General features: G+C 40.8%; 1 protein-coding gene across 1 annotated transcript in view; it reads right to left on the bottom strand.

Moving 5' to 3' along the window:
• Nucleotides 1-13,033, bottom strand: part of CDC42 (cell division cycle 42) — a 49,271-nt gene extending 36,238 nt beyond the window's left edge. Inside the window, exon 1 of the mRNA XM_061148125.1 lies at nt 12,898-13,033. The gene's annotated coding sequence lies outside the window, so the exon portion shown is untranslated. The remainder of the gene's footprint in view (nt 1-12,897) is intronic.
• Nucleotides 13,034-14,279: the final 1,246 nt, after the last annotated feature.

Raw genomic sequence — 14,279 nt, 5'->3', positions numbered from 1 at the left:
AGACCTGGAGGGGTGGGGTGGAGGGGGCTGGGAGGGAGGCTCAAGAGGGACGGGCTATATGCATACAACACATGTAGTTGATTTACACTGTTGTACAGCAGAAACTAACACAACATTGTAAAGCAATTATACCCCAATTAAAAATTTAAATTCAAAAAATTTTTAAATAATACAACTATATTTAGAGATATAGCTTTCATAGAAATAATATATAGAAATAATGAAAGTAAAATGAGATCATATTGGTGGGCCCTAATCTAACTTGGTGTCCTTATAACAAGACTGGGACACTCAGAGGGAAGACCAAGTGAAGACACTAGAAGTCGGCCATCTATAAACTAAGAAGAGAGGCCCTCAGAAGAAACTAACCCTGCCCAAACCCTGATTTTACACTCCCAGTATTCAGGACTGTAAGGAAATAAACTGCTGCTTAAATCACCCAGACTATGGTACTTTGTTACGACAACCCTAACAAAACAGTACCAATACAGTGCAAGTGTGGAAGATCTCCAAAATGTATTGTTTTTGAAAAGAAAAGTGCAAAGAGTGTGCATAATATAGCAATTGATGCATGTGAATTTTTTAATGGAGAGGAGATACATATATACTGACAGGTCCAGAGACTCTCTACAAAAATACATCTGCTGGACAACTGACTGCTTCTGGGAAGAGGATATGGGTGTGTCTGCGATGAGTAGACATATTTTTCATCATATTCTCTTTTGTACTGAAGCTCTCACCACGTGCATGTAGTATTTTAATTTTAAAAACAAAGCTATCTATTAAAATGAAAAGATCTCCAAAAGACGTTCAACAAGTAAGGAAAACATTATGAGCAAACCTGGTCTACAAGGTATCAAGTACCAATAAACCAAACCCATAAAAATCTGTGATCTACTTCATGAGCATAGGCTTTTTTTTTAACATATTGTATTGTATTCCAAGAGTCATAAAATATTCACTCATTTGCCTCAATAATCCCCTTCATCCACTTAGTACTAAAATGTACCAATGTATTTCAACAATTAAAACTTTTATTCTTGTTTTTTAAAAAATAATTCCACTTCAGATAATTTATCCAAAAAAGAAAATACTTTATTAAGAAACAATGAAATACCATAATGTTACAACAGAAAAAAAACAATTAAGTAACAAAACACCAGAGAACAACATGCAATACATATTAAAAATAGTTATGAAGAATACCAACAGAGCAAACAATGAAGAAAATAACAGCTATGCTAGAGTGAGTGAGTGTGTGTGTATATCAATTAATGAACAAGAACCAAGTGCCTAACAGATCTTTTTTAATCTTCACTGCATCGGGACACAAGTTAGAATCTAGAACATGTTACACTTCTGTTCTTCCAAGAAACAACTCTACATACTGTACAAGGTCAGCAAGATATTTAAGTGTCTATTATAGCACTACATTGGGTAAGGCAGAAACCCTGACTTCAAAACAAATTTAGTAATTTCCTCAATGCCTACTCTGTGTAAAACACTATGCTAGATAGCTTGACATACATCACCTTGTATACTTTACTAGTCATAAGCAGAAGAGACTAACACAATTGCAATAGTCTGCTACAACTTCCAAAGATTTTCAAAAGTAATAAAACATGGGAGTGGCCAAGAATGAGAATAGATTTCAGGAGAAAGGGCACAAGAAGTGCTAGCCTATCAAGTGAAAGAAACACACACACACAGGATGAGTTCATGTCATACAGACTCTGAAAGCGAAGGACAGGAACTTTCATTTAACGTGGGTGGGGAATAAGAGGCTACCATTTCTTTCTGATCCATGAACTAGTTTTTCTTTTTAGGCGTATCAATCTTGTATCTGTACTCCAAGGTGAACTGTCAAAGGTAACCAGATAAAATACAGGAACTCAGCTAAGAAACTACTTTAATAATCCAAGGGCCTGAGCTAGGGAAGTGGCTGTATGCCAGTAAAGGAACAGTTGACCAGTCTGTGGGTGCAGGATGGGTTTATTTAAGGAGGTGGTCAATTATGAGGAAGCTTTTTTAGTTCGGGAAATTACAGGAGAGATGTGTAACACAGACAAATGGAGAAGTTGGAAAAGAAATCTTAAGGTCAAGCTATTATGTTCTTTTGTAAGAAAACACACAGAAGAATAGCCTTTTCAGAATCAGAACACAATAATTTGGTCCTAAGTCCATCAAGGATGAAATCATGTGCCAGTCTGTATCAGAAGTCCCACATACAAGCATACATTTGCAGCAAAAAAGTGTGAAGCAAAAAAAAAAAAAAAGTTACTCTATAACCTAGACAACACACACACCATAAAATGAGTGACAAACTGAGAACCTTTCTCTAAACAGGTTATCAGATGAGAGGCCACCACGGTTACAAAACTAACCACGGTCATTTAAATTTTGTTATATCTAATGAGACAGAGGCAGCTACATTCAGATACTCAACAATATATTTTACAAACTATAAGATTTTTTTTTTTAAATAAGATTACCAACATTCTGAATCAAAGCAGTCTACCAATTCTGATGTAAAATTAACAGGGTGAACTTCTACAGAAGCACTCAGCTATGCACTTGAAGAAATAACTCAACGAAGAATAAAGACGTTCTAACACTTGCACTAAATTCTATGTCAAGGCAGTACAGCTGGCATGACTGCAGATGTTTCAGCCTGGCCGCACAGGGTAACAGTATAGTTCTATCCACTAAAAGAGATCAAGAAAAACAACAACAACAGAGAAGAGCTGCAAAGACTGAAAAACAACCAGTATGTGCTGGCAACAAACACGCCGTTTAGAGCACACTTTGCAACCAAAGATAACATCATCAAAGCAGAAACTTCTACTTTGACTGTGAATTCCTTCTATGGAAATTATATACACATACCATATTTTGAGAAGCTAAGCTCCTATAATGGTATTCCAGATGCATTAATAATACATTTCTTTTAAATAATACACTTGTTTATAATAGCCAGGACATGGAAGCAACCTAGATGCCCATCAGCAGACGAATGGACAAGGAAGCTGTGGTACATATACACTGTGGAATATTACTCAGCCACTAAAAAGAACTCATTTGAATCAGTTCTATCCAACTAAAAAAAATAAATGGAAATAAAAAAATAAATAATACACTTCTTTTAAAGCAATTATCCTTCTTTTAAAAAATAAATTTTTAAATAAAGGAAAAAATTAATTTGTCTATTTTTAAAGACTTCATATAAAATTAGGCGGAACAGATGCCCATCAGCAGACGAATGGATAAGGAAGCTGTGGTACATATACACCATGGAATATTACTCAGCCATTAAAAAGAATTCATTTGAATCAGTTCTAATGAGACGGATGAAACTGGAGCCCATTATATAGAGTGAAGTAAGCCAGAAAGATAAAGACCAATACAGTATACTAACGCATATATATGGAATTTAGAAAGATGGTAACGATAACCCTATATGCAAAACAGAAAAAGAGACACACATGTACAGGACAGACTTTTGGACTCTGTGGGAGAAGGCGAGGGTGGGATGTTCAGAGAGAACAGCATCGAAACATGTCTATTATCTAGGATGAAACAGATCACCAGCCCAGGTTGGATGCATGAGACAAGTGCTCTGGGCTGGTTCACTGGGAAGACCCAGAGGGATCAGGTGGAGAGGGAGGTGGGAGGGGGGATCAGGACGGGGAATACATGTAAATCCATGGCTGATTCATGTCAATGTATGGCAAAAACCACTACAATACTGTAAAGTAATTAGCCTCCAACTAATAAAAATAAATGAAAAAAAAAAATTAGGCGGAACAGCACTAGTCACTGATTCAAGACTTACTACAGTAATTCCCTCTACTTAGAAGGCTCTGGCCTAGATGACTCCTTCAGTCCTATCTCCTACAGGTCTTTGCTCAAATGTCATTCTGGAGTGAGAACTCCTCTGATTACCTTATCTTAAACTGCAGCCCAAGTTCTACAAACCCTGAAACACTCCACTGTACCCTGCCTCCCCTTCTTCATTTTCAGCCACTTATCTCCAACCCACACACTAGTGTGTCAATTTCATGGGGCCAGAGATCGGCTTTGGTCTATTGCATTCACCGCTATCGCCAACACCTAGAACTGTCATTTCCAGAGAGCACACAAAGGGTTGCTGAAGTCACTAATAAAACAGTATGGGTTAGAGATGAAGTAAAAAAAACAAAACAAAAACTTGTTCTTTGAACTCAGAACATACCCATTAGTCAATCCTCTAAGCTCCTAAACCCTCATCTACTACTATCTGGAGAGAGGGAGGGAGGGAGGAAGAAAAAAAAAAATTTTTAACTCCCTCTGAAAGACAAGAATCCTAAAGTTTAAGTCAAGGCCACAGCCCAAACTAGCTAAAGTAATTAACATCAAAGTGTTTAAAAGCCACCCAATATCATTTTGGGGAATAAATACCCTGAATCATCATGAGCAACTGTAGTCTGGGAATGCACAATTCTACTTTTTTTCTTTTTTGTGGCATGTGGCATGGGGGATCTTAATTCCCTGGCCAGGGATCCCCCTCACCTTATATTAGAAGCCCAGTCTTAACCACTGGACCACCAGGGAAACTACTGAGTTTTAAACTAGCAAAAAAAGATACTTTTCTATAAAAAAGCAAGATCCCTATAAAGAATGTGTACCACATGATGTTTCCAACTGTATCACAGTGAAATGGTTAATGTAGCCAATCTTACATTCAGTAGCTTTATAATTAAAATGTGCTTCTAATTTTGGAACAATTCACTCAGATTTAACATCAATTAAAATAGTATACTTAACAAAACACAGAACTGCCAAAAAAATTATTTCCAGAAACTAGGTTTTCACAAAAATCTTTGCTATTGATTAGCTCTATTTTAAAAGCTGTTTCTAAGTCTTATGTTTCTTTGAGTGTGTGTGTTAATATTTGCAAAGAATCACCTCATCTTCCTATTGGGAAAAAAGACAGAGCACGGGAGATCTACATTTTATAACAGCAGAAATGATACCAATGTCTCTAACTTAAAGTAGCAGAGGTAAAGAATCTGATGTCAACAGAAAACACACTTTTGTTATCTTCAACATATATCACATCCAAGACATGAATTGTGATCCTAAAGAAAAATTACCCCACTACCAAAAAATAGTAATTTTTAAAAAAGAAGAACTAAAACAGCCCAACCTAAGTACTTAACCCTAATCCTGACCCCACAAAATCATCTTTCCCCATTCTCCCACCTCTCTTGGTCAACCATCCAACAGTAAGTAAAATGATTTTTTTCTATTCCTGGCTCTGAACTAGAACCAAGGACAATTTTTTAGTAGAACGCATCTTCATTTCCATGTAATATATAAAACTAAGGGGAAAAAAAATCAACATAAAAGATGGTATCTGGGCCATGTTTTTGTTTTTGTGAGGAGGGAGAATTGGATTAGGCAGTATGTATGACAAGAAAAAGCAAAAGAAAGATGTCAAACTATAAAATACAAAGAATTTACAGATTACTGCCACAAAGTCCTAAAACACTTGTGTAAGTTAACAATCATTTTTTAAACATAAAACTTCTTTGGATCTCAAATAAAGTAATTTTAAGAATTACATGACTAAAAAAAAAAATTACATGACTTTCAGAGCTTTTAAAAAATGGCTTTGAAATTACTGCAAGCTTTTCAGAATATTGGAAAATAATAAATACTCAAACTAGGATCACTGATCCAAGAACAAAGAAAACTGGAGACAGAGACCCCATTTCAGAGATTTCCTTTGCAGTCACTACACAATCACTTTCTCAGTCCCTAATAATGGTCTGCAACCCTTCCAATACCTTGCCTGATTTTTAAATTGAGATGGAGATACACCCCCACGTTGTTACTGTTAAGCTACTAAGTTGTGTCCAACTCTTTGCAACCCCAGACTGCAACACACCAGGTTCCTCTGTCCACCAATATCTCCCGGAGTTGCTCAAACTCACATCCATTGAGTGAGTGATGCTATCTAACTATCTCATCCTCTGCTGCCCCCTTCTCCTTTTGCCTTCAACCTTTCCCAGCATTAAGGTCTTTTCCAATGAGTCGACTCGTCACATCAGATGGCCAAAATATTGGAGCTTCGGCATCAGTCCTTCCAATGAATACTTAATTCCCCCATCAATACCCCAAAGATGTGTTTTATACATAAAATGCTAAGTTCCATCCTAAGGAAGTGCATATTAGCAATTTCTGTACAAAGATTTTGAGTGGGGTTTAGGCTACAGCATGAAGAGATAATCTATGGCCTCTGCTGAAGTCTCTACCTTTCACTTGCCTCAGGAACTTAAGAAAATTTTTTCCACTTTTCTACCCATAGCAAAGACACACCAACAGCCCCTGAACCTAATGGAGATTAACAAGCCACCAAACACCACTATCTCTCAGTCCACTTTCTCAAAAGTGGAACTGGGTGTTCCATGGGTTGGGGAGGTGGGGCCATCACCAAACAAGTTTAAAAAACAATGAATTAAACAGATTCTGACAATCTGTGATCAAACGTAAAAAACTTCTATGAACCCTTTACAAACTTACAATCATAAATTGCCAAAATGGGGATATATGCAGTAGGGGTTCCAACCCATCCCCATAGAAACCTCTTCCAGGTATTCTGAAACACACTAGAGAATTAACACAGGTATTACTCTTAAATTTTTTTTTAATTTATTTACTGGCTACCCAGCATGACATGTGGGATCTTAGCTCCCGAACCAAGGATTGAACCCATGCCCACAGCATTGGAAAGGCAGAGTTCTAACCACTGGACCACCAGAAAAATCCCCACTCTTAAAATTCTAAAGTATCCCTTATCCCCATCTCCACTGATTTATAAATGCTTAGGATGAAAAACATTTCCTCTGGCCCTTTAAACAAATAAATTATACAACCTAAAATAATTCAAACATTTTCATAGCTTATATGTTATATTATGTATACTATTTATACACTATTATACACTTTCTGAAACAAATTAGAGTATTAGATACTGATTTAAAACCCTAGCACTCACATTTAAAGCCCCAGTATTCAATATTCACAGGAACTATCTATTCATCCCTAGTTATCTCAAAAATGAAATTTTAATTTTAAAATCTAAGTTTACTTTTAAGTTGTACTGTTATTCTTAAACCTCACAATAAAAATATGGTTTTCTGGCAAAGTAATAAATAATATAGATGGTTTAATTCCACTTCAAAAGATTCTAAAATTGAGCTCCTCTCAAATAGCCTTCAGCTGTTTTACAAGCACTAGAAGCTACAGCAAAGCTGTATTAGGATGGAAATCCTTGGAACCACATGTAACAAAAGTATCTTTCTTAAGAAAGGACTCTTTCACATACTACTCCTCTTCATCTGCTTTTAGACAGATTTAAAGTAAACCCAAAGAAAACAAAAAATTACAAATATCCTTAAATTGCCTACCAACAAAGTAAATGGATTGTAGCTGAAATCTTGCTTATGCTTTCTTCTACAAAATGTATCATCTCACAGTCTTTTAACACTAATTACAGGTTTCTTTAATTCCACCTCCATTTCTCCCCCTGATTTCATCTGCTCCTCAACTGACCTGTTATTCTCAATCTCTCCTGTTTACACAAGGAGTAAGAAAAAGCAATAATCTTTTTAGGTGAAATTGATGACCATGGCTTAATATCCAACAGCAGATAGCTTCAAAGTGCCCCTTGGGACACACAGAACGGACACAGGTGTGCCTGAGACATTGATTCCCAGCTATCCTGAGGCTGCAGCACCTCCAGCCAGCCAAAAGTAGTCTTATCCTTTCACTCCAAGGTGGCATACCATATTTTTTTAATGTCTCCCTTGATTTGAAAAATGTCATGCAACACTGCTCTGGAGCACACACTGCACAGAGATATTACTGGTGAATCTCTTCTACATCAATCAGTATTAAGAAAAATTAGAGAAAATTTAATCAAGTCCTTTAAAAATAGCAATAATTTTTTCAGGATGGTAGCTAAGTAAGACTAGGTTTTAGTTATTAACATTTTCCCTTGAGACTGGAGACATGGTTTATTTTAGTACCAAAAAAGCAGAAAACATTTTTTACATTTGATCAGCTAAATGCCAACTTTGTATTTAACCTGTTTTCATAACCAACAATTATGTGAATGATCCTAATCATATGCTCTTCATAACAGTAATTAGTTTTCCATAAAAAGTCACTGAGTTCAAACGCGTAACTGAACTCAAGTTCAAGCAGTTCTAAAACTAGAATTTAAGATTAGTTATTACTAAGTGGGTAATGACTCTTTAGAAACTAAACACATTAGTTCCTGATGATGAGCACAGACATGAGGCGATTCTACACAATAGGCAGGAAACTACAACTCAAAGGGTGCTTCAAACTTCAATGTGCATGAATATCACTTGGAGATTGCATTAAAATGCAGATTCTGATTTAGTAGGACTGGAATGGAGCCTGAGATATCTAAGAAGCTCCAAGGTGAGGCTTATGCTGTTAGTCCACAGGACCACATACTGCACACTTGAAAACTGACACCCTTAGCTCTATGACACTACTTAAGATAATGAATACAAGCTTGAAGCAGACACCAATTCCCACTTCATTTAATTTTTACGGTTTCATGAGATTAAACTGGGGGAGGGATGGTTACTAAACTGTTGATGTTTGAGAGAAATGCATATAACTTCTCAAAAATGGGGGCATTAAGCAAGGCTGTAATGATAGCAAGAGCAAACACCTACAAAGCACTTGCTGTGCCCCAGTTAATTGCTTTAAGTACTTCATTTAGAATACTCCTAACAACATTGTGGGCCTTCCCTAATGGCTCGGCAGTGAAGAATCCACCAGCAATGCCCAGGACACGGGTTCAATTCCTGGGTCCTGAATTGGGAAGATTCCCTGGAGAAGGAAATAGCAACCCACTCCGTATTTCTGCCTAGGAAATCCCATGGACAAAGGAGCCTACCACAGGGTCGAAAGAGTCGGACGTGCCTTAGCGACCAACCACAACCACTGTGAGGTACAGACTATTGCTAGTCCTTTCCTATGGAAGGTTAATACAGTCACAAAGACGTTACTCAGGCTGCATGGAGCTAATAAATGCCAAAGCCAGGATTTGAATCCAAGCAGTCTGATTCCAGAGTCTACACTAGTAATCACTATACTCGCAGTGTCTCTCTCAAAACACAGCAATAGCAAATCAAAATGGCTTACTCTTACAGAAAATGATGCAAGTGTAAAGTGTTAAAGAACAGAGTGAACAATAGAGGTTCTCTTCAGCTGACTGACCACTGACACTTGGTAAACACCATAACTTAATATGTAGATTTCTGCTCAATTAGAAACTGTTCTGGATTTCAGCATAATAGCTAAATATTTTAAGAAAAAAATGTTTCTAACTTTCTTTAACAGGACACCATTTTGGTAGCAATACTGGGGTTTCACTTCATGGAATGAGCAACTTGAGACCAATGTCCCACGGGCAACTAATAAAGAAGAGTTTTGACATCCAGGACTTATAGCAGGAGCAAAGGCCGAAACAAGTGATGAAAATTGATTTGCTGTAGCAAAAATATTTTGGACTGAAGGGATGAGTAACTAAAAGTAGAAACGTAAGGGACAAAACATAACATGACCAAGAATTTTATACCATTAAATTGAGGAAAAGAGGTCGCATAATTAAGCTATTTCAAAAAAGAAATTGGGGAAGGAAACACATTAAAGTCTAAATAATGTTTAGGAGAATAAAAACCAGTCATCAGAAAAGATTTTCTAAGCAACTGCTAATTGTTCAGATAGTACACATGGAGAAAATATAGGAATAAACATATGGATATGGTCAAGCAAAAGATTACTAATCATCACTTCAATGCGCCCAAATATGGATATGGCTGACCAAGCACAGAAGTCGTCTCAGGAAACAAAGTACACAGGCCTGTAGAATATGTAGAAAGACAAAATGTTAACCCTCAGACATCACACTCATTCATTTGACAAACATTTCTTGAGATACATCATGGTTTGGTACTACTCTAAGTGTCAGGGATCAGGCTGACCATACCAGGTCAAAAGTCCTGCCTTCATAGACTTACATTCTAGTGGGTGAGATTAATAGACTTGGAAGAGACTACCGAATACTGAAAACCTAGAATGCAACCTTTAATAGGAAATATATAGGTCTATTTATGGGACAGAAGTTAACAAAATATTAACCCCCCTCCCCCAGCAGAGGAAGCTCTGTGGCCTTAAGTGTTCCTCATTAAGCATTCCTTGTCCTCTCAAAAATAGACCCTAAAACGATAAATGCATTTAAAATAAAAAGTACAATTTGACTTTTACTTCCAAGAATGGCTATAAATACTAATCCCAGACAGGCACAGTAAACTGTACTTTGAAGTTTTCCAAGTGCAACACATCTTGAATCAAAACATTTTATTAGTGAGCCATTTTTAAAGTAACTAGAAATGCTTCTCTAATAAACCATAAAATTAAAAGTGGAAAATGTATCCGTATAAAAAAAATCTTGAAGTTACAAGAAAGTCAAGATGTGGGTTTGGTGGGCTCTGAAAGAATCTCACTGATGTTTGATTTCAGCCCCTGCCTACCTTAGGGAGACAGGGGAGGACAGGGGAGCCTGGTCATGGGGTTACAAAGAGTCCGACACGACTTAGAAACTGAATCACCACCACCCTAGGCTGTAATACCTGCCTTGGGTGCCCAAAAAATTAAGTTCAACTGAGTACAGGTGTTGACTATTATACACAAACATTTTAAGAGGTTGTGATACCTTTGGGGTCTTGAAAAAATTACTGGGAAAAAGCCCATTTTTAATACTCAATTACCAATCTCCTCGCCTCAGTATAAAAGCTGTAAATCCAAACTATTCTGTCATACGTTTAAAAGGGAAGACAATTGATATATGCGTATTTAAAGCTCTTAAATACAGAAGAGTCGAGAAATATAGCAGATAAGTACTTCAATTTTCTATTCTTAAAAAGAGATACATTATGGCAAACAAATATATTTCAGAAGATCCACGCTCCACACCTATATAATCATCTACCAACACCTACAAACTACCAAAAGCTGCTTTAAATCGACCACTTCTATTAAGTGTTTAACAAGCAATCTGTTCTCTCTACAGAAACGAGAAACAATAAGAAAGTACTTGTTCCAACATGAACTATCCTTATAACAATGCATTACACAATTGGATCTCATTTGCTTTACAATGCTAATATTTTTCTGGGCTACAGTACCCTGTAGTCAGTGAAGGATACACAATTCAAGATGTGCCTAACATTCTGCAGAATGAATACTGTGGTCTCCAAAGTCTGAAAATGTTATTCACTTAAAGGTTTGTTTTTGTTGTTGTTGTTAAAATTCCAAAACTCATTTTAATTACAAAACTAAAGAGACCAGCAAGCAAAGAACAGGTGTAAAATGAACTGATTCTCTTTTCACCACACCTTTGCCACAGAAGTGCACGCGAGTCGACTTAGGTACGTACTCTAAATCAGTAACACACACTTACTAAAGTTAAATAATCTGGGAATGTTATTTTTAACAAAGAAAGGCTTCCACAAATAAATTAACTTCATTCCAGTACAGTCACAGGGATCTTTAAAGTTACTGCCCACGCCAAGTGGCTAAAGAAAAGTGTTGTCTTACGTTTTATTCCCCTGGCATTAAGATCATCTTGAGATCTTAAACCTCCCTGGCTTTCAGACGCATATGAGACGGCCAGGATTTCAAAAGATCATCTCTGAATACCAGGAGTTGGGAAACAGGCAGGATATGCCACTGGGTGGACCCAACAGAGGCTACCAAATAGTGTCTTAATTTAGCGAGCCCCTGACTTGCAGGAGTTAAAAACTCTCACCCCTTATATTGCAATGACGTAATCTTCCCCACTGCATTTCTCTAGGACTTAAAGGGAAAAGGGGGGTGGGGGGTGGGAAGCAAACGAACAAAGAAAAATTTCTCCCTAAAGAGAGGAATCAGGCAAAAGGCAGAACGACAGTTTCGGGAGGTGGTTAGGTTAACTCCCAGCAAGGGAAGCTTCAGCTGAAGAGGCGGGGAGGGAGAAGAGTCCGGAGAAGCCAAACGGAAATGGTATGGGGAGGAACTCGACCTAAAGCAGGAATCAAGGAGACGGGAGAAGCGGCGACCGAGCCGCCCCCCCCGCCCCGCCCTGCACCCTCCTGGCGCGGGACGAGGCGTCGGGCGGCCGCGCCGCAGAGAGGAGGAGGCGCGCGGCAGGGCCGAGCCACCCCGGGCCGCCCGCTTCCCCGACCGCGCTCGCGATCCGCTCCCCTCCCCCCCACGCCGGCCGCAAAATGTCCGCGGCGAAGCAGGAAGTCGAAGCCGGGGCGCGCACTGGGGGCCGGCCGGCCGGCCGGGCAGTCCTGGCCCCGCCAGCCCGCAGGCGCCTGAGAGAGGGTCTGCGGCCCTCGCCGCCCCGGCCCGGCCGCCCGCCCCGGAGAATGGGGGAGTGGGCGTCCGCGGGGCCGCGGGGGAGGGCAGCCGGGCGGCCGGGATGGGTGTGACCCTTTCCTTCCGCCGCTGCCCGGTGACAGCCCGGCCGCGCCCTCGACCCGGCACCTCACGCCCTGGCCGCGCGCTCCGGGGCGGACCCGCGCCCCCCGCCGCCGCCGCCAGGGCCTCCGCGACCCCCTCCCCTCAGTCCCCCTGACAGAACCCGGACCCGCGCCGCGCGAACCCGGCACCCCTCCCCCCGCGGCGCCCCGCGCCCGCCCCCCGGGGGTCCCAGAGCGGAAGGTCCCCGCGGACGGGGAGACGCCAGGGGCGGCGCGGCGGGGGGACGGGGACGGTGTGAGGGGGGAGCCGCTCCCGCGGGGCAACCTCGGGCCCCACACTCACCTCAGCTCCTCCGCCGGGGCGTTGGCAGCACTGCGCGGGGTCTCCTCGGCTGCCGGACAGGGGCACGCGCCTGACGTCAGCACGCAGGCGACGCACGGTTGGGTTATCCGCGGAAATGGGAGGGGCCGGGAGGCGAAAAGAGGCCGAGCGGTTCCGGGCGGGGCCTGAACTCCTCCCCCTCTCCCCCCAGGCCCCTGGCTCGGGCCGCCTAACGCGCACGCGCCAGCCACCGCGGTCGCTAGTTGGTGGCTGCTCTCTGGACTTCTTTCTTCAGTTCTCCCGGATTTGTAATTTATGCTACAAACGATCGCTTGCAAAGCGCTGCCCCTCACATGTCTTTTGGTCCTTGCATCTTTACAAAGTGTTAGCATCCCGATTTTGCAGAGAGAAGACAGTGGCTACTCAAATGGGCAGTGACTTGTCCGAGACCAGGCTACAAGTGGGACGGCCTCCTGACTCGCCCTGGCCTGTATTCAGTTCGCCTTGGCTTAAGCTGAGCGCCGAAGAATTGATGCTTCTGAACTGTGGTGTTGGAGCAGACTCTTGAGAGTCCCTCGGACTGCAAGGAGATCCAACCAGTCCATCCTAAAGGAAATCAGTCCTGAATATTCTTTGGAAGGACTGATGCTGAAGCTGAAACTCCAATACTTTGGCCACCTGATGCGAAAAACTGACTCACTGGAAAAGACCATAGTGCTGGGAAAGATTCAAGGCGGGAGAAGGGGACAACAGAGGATGAGATGGTTGGATGGCATCACCAACTCAATGGACATGAGTTTGAGTAAACTCTGGGAGTTGGTGAGGGACAGGGAGGCCTGGCGTGCTGCAGTCCAAGCGGTCGCAAAAAGTCGGATACGACTGAGCGACTGAACTGAACTGGCTTAAGAGCTGAGGTCACTTCTCACCTCTGTTTAGACCCTTCTGTCCCTCGCTTCAACCACATCTCTTGGTTTAGAGACTGCCTCCCCACCACAAGACACCCGCGGTCACTGCCTCCTCTTGAGCCCTTCCACTGGTTCTCAGCCTTTCAGTGTCACCGACTTCCTGATCTTGCTATCCTCACAACATCTGTTTATCATCTGTCTTCCCGGCTAGGGTATAACCTTCATAAGAGTAGGAACCTTTTCTGTCTTATTCAGGTGTTTCCCAGTGTTACAGGAAAATAGCTTATCTTAGTATTAGCTCCTTTGTTAATGACCACCACAGTTAAACTTGGCCAAGAAAAACATTTGTTTCCAATATATTTAATAGTTAAGAGTTTCTTTTGGACTTTTTAATTACACAAGAAAAATACATTTTTGAGTGTTTACTATAGGTTGGTGCTAACAGGTTTGCATGTAATAGTAGCTAGTGTAAAATTTACAACCACCCTAGAAGTTAAG

This window comes from Dama dama, chromosome 8 (assembly GCF_033118175.1).
Source record: "Dama dama isolate Ldn47 chromosome 8, ASM3311817v1, whole genome shotgun sequence".
Lineage (NCBI taxonomy): Eukaryota > Metazoa > Chordata > Mammalia > Artiodactyla > Cervidae > Dama > Dama dama.
The sequence above is the reverse complement of the archived record's forward strand: the minus strand, read 5'-3'. Positions and strand labels throughout refer to the sequence as shown.